The 10,348-nt window shown below is 42.7% G+C and overlaps 1 pseudogene; it reads right to left on the bottom strand.

Moving 5' to 3' along the window:
- Window positions 1-546: 546 nt before the first annotated feature.
- On the bottom strand, window positions 547-9,908 carry LOC136467047 (glutathione transferase GST 23-like; annotated as a pseudogene).
- Between the last annotated feature and the right edge of the window lie 440 nt (window positions 9,909-10,348).

The raw sequence follows: 10,348 nt of genomic DNA, 5'->3' as shown, positions 1-10,348 counted from the left end.
TAGAAACTCAAGAGTTATGAAACACAACTTATTTAAAAAAGTTATTAAATACAAAAGAACGAATTAGCTTATAACTAAAGCTATTAACACACAAAGGAACAAAATTACTTGTAACTTATAAAAAACTTAGAAATACAAAAGTTATGAAACACAACTTATGTATAAAAGTTATCAAACATAACTTGTGTACATAACTCATTATATACAAACTTGTGTACATAAGTTATCCAATACAACTTATGTCCATAAGTTGCAAATTATTAGTTATGTGGTTATAAGTTAATCCATATAACTTGCCAACGCTGCTAAAAAGAAATTGTAGAAGGATAAAACATATAGAAAATGAAAAGAATACTAAAAAACAAACATAAATAAAAATAAAAACATTAAGAAAAAAGAAAGGAAATAAAAAGGGAAAAGGGAAAAAGTAGCTAAGATGGCTCGCTGGAGCATGGCTTGCTCGACCTGCTCCATCTCTATGCGCCGACGGCCAACACTTTCCTAAACATGCAACTAACAAGCCAGGACTAGCAGTCACATAACCCACTAATTGTTCGCTGAGTTGATGGCGCGCGAGCGACCATGGTAATGGAATTGGGCTGTGAGGAGCCTGTCCCTCTCGAGCAGGGCCGCCTTCACCATGTCAAGGGCGAGGAATCGGTTAAACCAGGCCTTCATCAGCGACAACTCCTTGTCGGTGACGATGCTAGCGCTGGACACTTCCTCGATGATGGGGCGCCAGTGTGCGCACCAGCCGATGACGATGTCAAGGTAGCCCACGGTGTCGCCGCCAAAGAACTTCTTCCCCTCCAAGGCCGTCTCTAGGGTCTAGAGGCATTGCTAGGCCTCGTGCACCACCTTGCGCTGCACCTTCCCAGTCTTGGTGAAGGTTTGGTGCAGAGCAGCGTAGCACTAGAATAGAGAGACATCAATCCTATCACTAGAATAGGTCCTGCCCTACATATAATAGAGTAATGTAGCTGCAATTTGCACGTACCTTCTCATCTGTGAACCTGGCTTAGAACCTCGCCTTGAGCACAGTCGTAGGGGTCGGCCGGCATGATGGGGTAGCCGCCCTTCCAAACCTCATCGATTTACTCAACGATGATGGTGGACTCCATGATTAGCTTGCCATCGTGGATGAGCATGGGGACCTTCTTGGTCACCGGGTTGTAGCAGAGCAGGTCGACACTCTTGTTGGCGAGGTCCTCGCAGACGTACTCCTACTCGATGCCCTTTAGCCAGAGCACCCACTCCACCCTAAGGACATTAGGGCTCGCCCACATACCGAACACCTTCACACCCTTCTTAATGGGAATGGGGATCCTGATCTTCCGTCAGGTAGTGATAACTTTCATTGTGGCGGAGAATGACACACCAATCCGGCTTCAGATCGAAAGATTGAACCTACAATCTTAGCACCACAACTCCTCTAGTTATCAACCGAGACACGGATCCTGTTGACCTCACTAAGAAGGCTAATCCCTACCTGCGCAATGAAGAACACAAGCAAGAACAAGAAAGAAAGCAACCAAATTGTAGATGACTGATTAATCTCATGAAGTTGGGGTCTCACAAATCGATGAACGGTGAAATTGTTTTTGACAGATCAATCTAAGCAAAACCCAAGACCTAATAATGGTGGCGGCGTATGATTATAAAGGTCTTAGGGTCATCGCGTACCCTAGACATGCGCCCTAATGGGCCCAAACACGATACATGATCCAACGGACCAAAAGACGATGTCGCAGCACCCTGGCAGATTCTGGATGCTGACTTATTTCAATGATTTCTGTTGATTCTAAAGGCCTTTTGACGTGAGACCACTTGAATTGGCTTCATTATCAAATTATCTTTCCAACCATATATGGATCGTCAAAAACAGAGTCCGGATGCGTTCTAGGTGACCAGTTTAAGGCAGACTGGTCCTAGAGACCGAGGCAGACTCGAAATCATGTTGGACCGGGCCTCCGGTTTCTGTTGAACGTCCTTGCTGGTCATCAACGCCTCCACCCCTTCCTCTAAGTCCCTCATGACCCTCTCCAATGTTCCTAAGCAAGATAACATCATTAGGTAGTAGTCTATTCTCAAAAGTATGAAAATGATCGCTTAAGAACGAGCTCACCTCTAAATTGAGTTGACGCATTTGAGCTCGGGTCATTGGACCTTGCATGACGGTTGGAGGATCAGTGGGTACATCCGAAGGAGTGATGTCCTCATCATCCTCCCCCTCTTGAAACTGAGTCGTCCTTGACTCAAGCTCGTCTTCTTCTCCCAAATAAGGCTTCAAATCTGCAATATTAAAGGTGGGACTAACCCCGAACTCGGGTGGCAACTCAAGTTTATAGGCATTATCATTTATTTTCTCAATTATCTTATAAGGACCAGCTGCTCTTGGCATTAATTTAGACTTATGCAGCTCAGGAAATCTATCTTTTCTCAAATGTAACCATACCAAATCACTCGATTCAAGTTTAATTTCTTTTCTACCTTTACTACCAGCAATTCTATACTTTTCATTCATTCTTTCAATATTTGCTTTAGTTGTTTCGTGCAACTTACGAATGAATTTAGCATGCTCTCTAGCATCACTATGTGTTCTCTGAGTGGTAGGTAAAGGCAAAAAATCAATAGGAGCACGAGGGTTAAAACCATACACTACCTGAAAAGGACTTACCTTAGTGGTGGAATGTTCCGCCCTGTTATATGCAAACTCCACATGCGGCAAACACTCTTCCCACATCTTCAAATTGTGCTTCAAAATTGCTCTCAACATGGTGGACAATGTTTGATTCACTATCTTAGTTTGTCCATCAGTTTGGGGAAGACATGTTGTAGAAAATAGCAGCTTGGTCCCCAATTTATTCCACAAAGTGCGCCAAAAATAACTCAAGAATTTTGCATCATGATCTGAAACAATAGTAGAAGGCATACCATGCAAGCGAACGATTTCTTGAAAGAAAAGGTCAGCAATATAAACAACATCATCGCTCTTATGACAAGGAATAAAATGTGCCATCATAGAAAAACGATCAACCACCACAAAAATACTATCCCTCCCCCTCTTAGTCCTTGGTAAACCCAACACAAAATTCATAGATATATCAGCCCAAGGAGTAGAAGGAATAGGAAGAGGCATATACAAACCATGTGGGTTCAACTGTGACTTAGCTTTTTAACATGTGCACCGAGCCATGTACCATTCTACATCTTGCCTCATCCTAGGCCAAAAGAAATGTGTGGACAACACCTCCTCTGTCTTCTTGGCTCTAAAATGTCCCATCAATCCGCCTCCATGTGCCTCCTGCAACAACAAAAGACGAACGGAACCAACTGGAATGCATAGGCGGTTAGCTCTAAACAAAAATCCATCATTGATCATAAACTTATTCCATGTACGTCATTCTCTATAATTTAGCAACACGTCCTTAAAATCAGGATCAAGCACATATTGTTCTTTTACTGATTCAAGCCCAAAAATCTGACAATCAAGTTGGGACAACAATGTATATCGTCTAGACAAAGTATCAACAATCATATTATCCTTCCCTTTCTTGTGTTTGATAATATAAGGAAAAGATTCAATAAATTCAACTCATTTAGTATGCCTACGATTTAGATTATGTTGAGAGCGAAGATACTTAAGTGATTCATGATAAGAATAAATAACAAATTCTTTAGGCCACAAATAATGACGTCACGTCTCTAAAGAACAAAAAAGTGTATACAATTCCTTATCATACATGGAATAATTAAGAACAGGACCATGCAATTTTTCACTAAAGTAAGCAATGGGTATACCATCTTGCATCAAAACACCCCTAATGCCAACTCCGCTAGCATCACATTGTAGCTCAAAAGTCTTACCAAAATTTAGAAATTGTAGCAATGGTGCGTGTGTGAGCTTGTCCTTCAAAGTGTCAAAGGACTCCTCATGTGCCTTTCCCCAATGAAACACCATCACTTTCTTCGTCAACTCATGCAACAGGGCAGCAACGGTGCTGAAATCTTTGACGAAGCGGTGGTAGAATTCTGCAAGACCAACAAAACTCCTCACCTGTGTGATGGTTTGGGGAACCGGCTAGCTCTTTATGGCTTCAATTTTCCTCTCGTCCACCTCAATTCCCTATGGAGTTACAACATAGCCAAGAAAAGAAACTCGATCCGTGCAAAAGATGCACTTCTCAAGGTTAACAAATAAACATACATCACATAAAGCATTAAAAACAACACGTAAGTGATCCATATGCTCATCAAAAGACTTACTATGAATCAATATATCATCAAAGTAAACTACCATAAAATGACCAATAAAAGCTCTTAAAACCTCATTCATTAAGCGCATGAAAGTGCTAGGTGCATTTGTCAAACCAAAAGGCATTACTAACCACTCATACAACTCGAATTTGGTTTTAAACATAGTTTTCTATTCATCTCCAAGTTTCATTCTAATTTGATGGTAGCCACTTCACAAGTCAATCTTGGTGAAAATTATAGAACCACACAACTCATCAAGCATGTCGTCTAGCCTAGGAATAGGATGACGATACTGAATAGTAATATTATTGATGGCTCTACAATCAACACACATACGCCAAGTTCCATCTTTCTTAGGAACCAAAAGTACAGGAAGGACACAAGGACTAAGGCTTTCATGTACATACCCGTGGTCCAAAAGGTCTTAGACTTGCCGCTGAATTTTCTTAGTCTCCTTGGGATTGGTTCGATAGGTAGCACGGTTGGGCAAGGTTGCTCCTAGAATCAAATTGATTTGATACTCCATCCCTCTCATAGGTGGCAGCCCGGGGGGTATCTTAGCTAGAAAAATGTCCTCATACTCCTGCAAAAGGTTAGTGACAGCAGGAGGCACCGAGCTAACAATATCACCAAGCCAAAATATAGCTTGTTTGCATACTAAAGCATAGCAAATATCATCATCAGAAATTTTAGCAAAGTCACATTTTGTTGCAAGGATAACACCCCCCTTCAATTTAATCCTCTCAGCCTTAGAAATAGATGTAGACTTATCCTTTTTAGGTGGGAGAATAGAATTAGCAACTTGCTGATTTTCAGATTGAACATCATTCAAACTAGCAGCGCGTTCTCTATCAGCTTGTACTATTTGAGCAAGGGTCAAAGGTACCAAAGTAATTTTCTTTCCTTTATGCTCAAAGGTGTATTTATTACTTCTAGCATGGTGTGTAGCATCATTATCATATTCCCAAGGATGACCCAATAAGAGTGAACAGGCTTGCATAGGTACCACATCACAATCAACATAATTAGCATAAGAACCAATGGAAAATAAAACTCCGAAAGTTTGTGTTACCTTTGCTTTTCTAGAATTATTTAGCCACTGAATATGGTATGAACATGGGTGTGGGCGTGTGGTCAAGCCAAGCTTCTTGACCAAATCAAAACTCACCAAATTATTGCAACTACCTCCATCAATAATGACACGTGCTTGACGGTTGTTGATGATGAAGAAAATCTAGAACAAGTTATGGTGTTGTAGCTTCTCAGATTGCTAGACTTATGAGCTGAGCACCCGCTATACAATGATGCTCCTATAGGCCGCCGTGGCCTCGTCACCAAGGACTTCGTCGTCCTCCTCATCTGCATCTTGGTCTTCTTCATCCTCAATGTCAGAGGTGCTTATGTAACCATCTTCTGTAGCAATATATGCCCGCTGACTTGGGCAGTCCTTCTACACATGGCTAATGCCATGGCAGTGGTGGCACTGAATGCCCGAAGTGCATCCCGTCGATGCAATGGATGAGGCACTCTTGGTAGGCACCTGCAAAGAATTTTTACCTGAATCTGAATGTCGTGCGGGAGGTGCCTTTGGTGTAGCGGAAACTCCAGAGGTTGTTGGTCACTTGCTCGCTGGTGGAGACACCCAAAAAGTGGTTGGCTTGGTCAGCCCCGAAGATGGTGCCGAGCGTGGCATGTATGTGGTGCTGACCTTGCTCTTGCTCTGCTGTTTATGCCCCTGCAATTCCTTTTCTGCAAGCATAGTAAACTGAAACAACTAGTTGACAGTGTTAAATTCTTTATAATCAATAATGTCCTGAATCTCGCGCCTCAAACCTGAATAAAAATGACAAATGGAATCTTTGTTCCCCTCGACAACACTACAATGCATCAAACCCTTTTGGAGCTCACCATAGTAATCCTGTACAGATTTATCTCCTTGTTCTAAATGCATCAATTTCTTATGTAAGTCTCTATGATAAGAAGGAGGTACAAAATAATCACGCATAGCTACCTTAAGTTCTTCCCACGAATCAGGTAAAGCATCCTGTGCAGCTAGCCCATTCCACCAAATAATGGTAAAATCCTTAAACTCACTAGTAGCTTGTCAAACTCTATGATGCTCAGGCACAAGGTGGGCGCTAAACTTTTGTTCTATTGTCATCTCCCAATCAAGATATCCCTCAGCATCATAATGACCCGAAAAATATGGTATTGTGAACTTAATCTTAGCATAAGGATCATCGGACACATGATGATTATTACCTTGATGGTGGTGGACACCACCCATACCTATCGTGTTGCGGCGAAGACATCGTCGTAATCTTGCTTGTTGGAAGGCTGCTCGATCTATGTTCCCATTGGCATCATGTGTAACAGAACCGACCAAATCATAAGAACGTAAGTATAAAAACAATCACCGAAGCGATCAAATTCCTGTACTTAAGCTCCCATAATCCCGGTAGTCCAGGAAATCACGAAGGATTTCAACCAACTCTCGACATACAAACCAAGATCGTAGTGATTCAACACAACACATCATCCGTTACAACATTTCATAATAAGCATTCGGATACATCCATCAGAGTTTAAATAGAATATTACAAACCAAGTTTGAGTGTGCGGAAGCAACATAGTTTAGTACAAAACATCATAGTTTTCAAATACATTGCCAAGTCTGAGTCATGTCCCACAAAAGCATTATCAGGTACGAGAACTAGTAGAGACCGTGCCCAACGGTCTAGTCTTCATCCCCAGCTGGGAGAAGGCAGTACTTGCAGCAACCAAAGTAGAACTGGTCATCTGCAACAGGTGGGAGATAAACCCTGAGTACGAGAAGGTACTCAGCTAGACTTACCCGTCAAAACCAGAAATAAAAGACACCAAGGATCATGCAAGGCTTTTCAGGTGGGCTAGCTTGACACAGTTGCATAAAAGAGCTTATGATTATAGTAACCAATTTAAACTTAGCATCAAGCTTATCATTATTTACCTGTCCACTAGATTAGCACCTGTACTAGAGCACTCACTTATTAGGAGCAAACAATATTAACCATAGCAGGTATAATAAGGCTGTCATCATCATATCATCATTTCCGAACCATTATGTTATTTAGTGTATCTACATTGGAGATAAGCCCGTCAAGTTCTCACTAACCGGGAGAGACGGACGACTCGAATCGAATTACAACTCAGCTGAGGGGGTATTCCTAACTCTCACCCTGGCATACTTAGCAAGGGTAGCCGTGGGTTACCTTTGGTACAACTCAGGAACCAAATTCGCGGGTTCGATCAGCGCCAGCACTCTCAGGGATTACCCTTCTGCCAGGACGATCAGGACTTTTAAATCACCTGCCCTTGGACTCACGCCTACGGCTCCCTTCCGAGGCGCTACTTTATACTTATCGACTCCCGGCCTGAGTTGAGCTACTCGGCTTCGCGGTCGGTCATCGGACATGGCCAACTAAGAGAGAGGCATGCGTTCAACATGAACAGGAAAGGCTCCAAGAATCAGTCCTTAAGCGACACAGACTGGAGTCACTGCAAACCGGCAAGCCTCCGTCCGGTCTTCATTTCAAATTAAGACTGGTTCTTTTCCACGATAGCAAATATAGCCAACCGTGCCACATGTATCTTCCTATATCTCGCAGGTGACAGGAAATCACCTGACTTCTACCGTGTTTAAGCAGGGCTAAGCACTACACGAGCCTGAGCTACATAGGATTCAGGGTAACAATATCTGGACAAGGATCGGATAACCAATGCAGCAAGTGTTTGCATCCAACACCTAAACTTAATGCAACAATATATGTAATAATAATACTGTAACTGCAGTTCGGAAATTAGGAGGCTTAATATGCTCCGGGGCTTGCCTTTCACAAAGTTGCAAGGACGGTGGTCCGGGCACTCAACGGCGACCTCGTCTGGCACTTCTCCTGAAGGCTGCTCCTCCTGACTCTCCGGTGTCGGCTGCTGCTGCTCGCCTCGGTTCCTCGAATTCCAGCAGGGTCACTCCTTCCGGTACACCTATTGCATGCCGATGCACAAGATAAATATCATGGATGCATAAGGAATGACATGATGCTCAATGATGAATGAATCACAGTAAGTGTTTACCGAAAACATCACTGGACACTCGTTTACCGAGTAAGACTAGCCCTATTCAAATCACTTTAAGCATGTATCTAACTTAACTTAAAGAACAAGATCAACTTACCTAACTTGCATAACCTAAGATAAAGATGCTCATCTTCGGTTAAAGGCCTAACACCTAGGAACATTACCACAACTTAGAAATAGTAAAGGTATACATAATTTAACATTTAAAGTTTCATATGCATACAAGTAGTCCCTTAATTCAATCACAACCTAAAGTTCTACAATTCCAAATGACTTGTATGAGGACATTCTGGAAAGCTTATGAAATTCTCTACAATTCAATTGTAAACAGCAAAGCACGATTCTTATGTTAACCAAATCCATTTCCAGTAAACCTAGAATCCGTTCCAGAAATAACAGGGTTACTAGCTTAATTATTTAATGATGATGCAAAAGCATAATTTGACCAAGCCAAGTTTACCAACTTGTTTTTCATACCTAAGAAACATCAGAAAGTATAGTGCCAACTTCTAAATAAATTATTTAATATCCTTTTCAAATTTATTTAGTTAATTAAGTGATTAAAGCAATATATAGCAAAACTATTCATAAAAATCTACAAAAATTACAGTAGCTATCTCATGCTTCACATAGACTACCATAAAAATTTCAAAGCCATTGAGCAAGAAGAACTTGCTGTATCCCAAAATAACAAGTGGCATGTCCAATTTTAGCATAATTAGGAAACCTTAATGAAAAGTGTCAAGCAACAGATTTCACATTTTTCCTAGCATCATTCTAGCATAAGAACCTTACTCACCAAATTTTACCTATACTGGATCTATAGAAAAATTATGAAAATTCACACAAGATCCATACATTGATAAAAAGAAATTCTATAACTCAAAAACTATACATGCACTAGCTCTGAAATTTTAACCAGAGATTCTACTAAGCAATAACAGATTACCCACAAAATTTCATAATTTTTGGACCACAGAAACTCAAGATAAAATTCAAACAAGTTTGCATGCATCTAAAAACACATTTCAAAGTCCTATTTTATTCATCCAAAATTTCTAAAACATGTGCTCATATAATATTTTTATTAAATACTAGACAATACTAGGAACTCAACAAAATTAGAACCACATCATTTGGATCTATATACTAGGAAATACATATTTTTGAATATCAATACAAATCTGTGAAATAATAAAACAAAACAAAATAAGGAAACAAGTCACAGCCACTGTTGGGCCGGCCCGAAGAAACGACGGCCCACGAAGCGCACTGGCGCGGCCCAAGACGCGGCGCAGCCCAGCTTGCTCCCGCCGCGCGCGTCAGCGGCTGACGGGGTGGACCCGCGCGTCAGCGAGAGAAACAGGGGAACGGAGGAAGACGACGGCGGGACTCGCCGTCGGTGGCTTCTCCGGCGAGACCAACGGTGCTACTGTGTTCATCTCACTCGTGCGCATCTAGTGGTACCCTAAATGGAAGCTATTGGCATAGCTACAGGGGCTGGCGACGAGCACGGCGGAGGACAGCCGCGGCATGTCTGGCTCCGGCGAGGCTACGGCGCTACTGCCCTAACGGTTGACTCTAGGAGCTTCGGTGGTGTTCCTATGACCTAGCGTGAGCCAGAGGAGGGGATGGGAGGGTCACAGTGGTGGTTGTCCATGCAGAGCAACAACGCCGGCGAGAACAGCCATGGCGGCGGTGGGATGAAGCTACGATTTTACCCTTACCACGACGCAATCGTACCGGCGGTGGGGTGGAGAAGGTAGAGGAGACCACGGCGAGGCTACTGACGGACTAGGCAACCCGTTTTCAAGGTGGCGAGCGCGCACGATGGCGGCGATGCGTGGTCGGCAATGGCGGACGGCTTTGGCTCGGCGCTGTGGGAGGCGAGAAATGCGAACTGGAGCGGGTGAGTGCGTCGGGCAGGCGCGCGGGGTGCTCAAGACGCGGCTGGCCGTGCCAGGGCATCCACGGC

This window comes from Miscanthus floridulus, chromosome 1 (genome assembly GCF_019320115.1).
Source record: "Miscanthus floridulus cultivar M001 chromosome 1, ASM1932011v1, whole genome shotgun sequence".
Classification (NCBI taxonomy): Eukaryota; Viridiplantae; Streptophyta; class Magnoliopsida; order Poales; family Poaceae; genus Miscanthus; species Miscanthus floridulus.
Note: the sequence above shows the minus strand (reverse complement) of the source record. Positions and strands in the feature narration are given on the sequence as shown.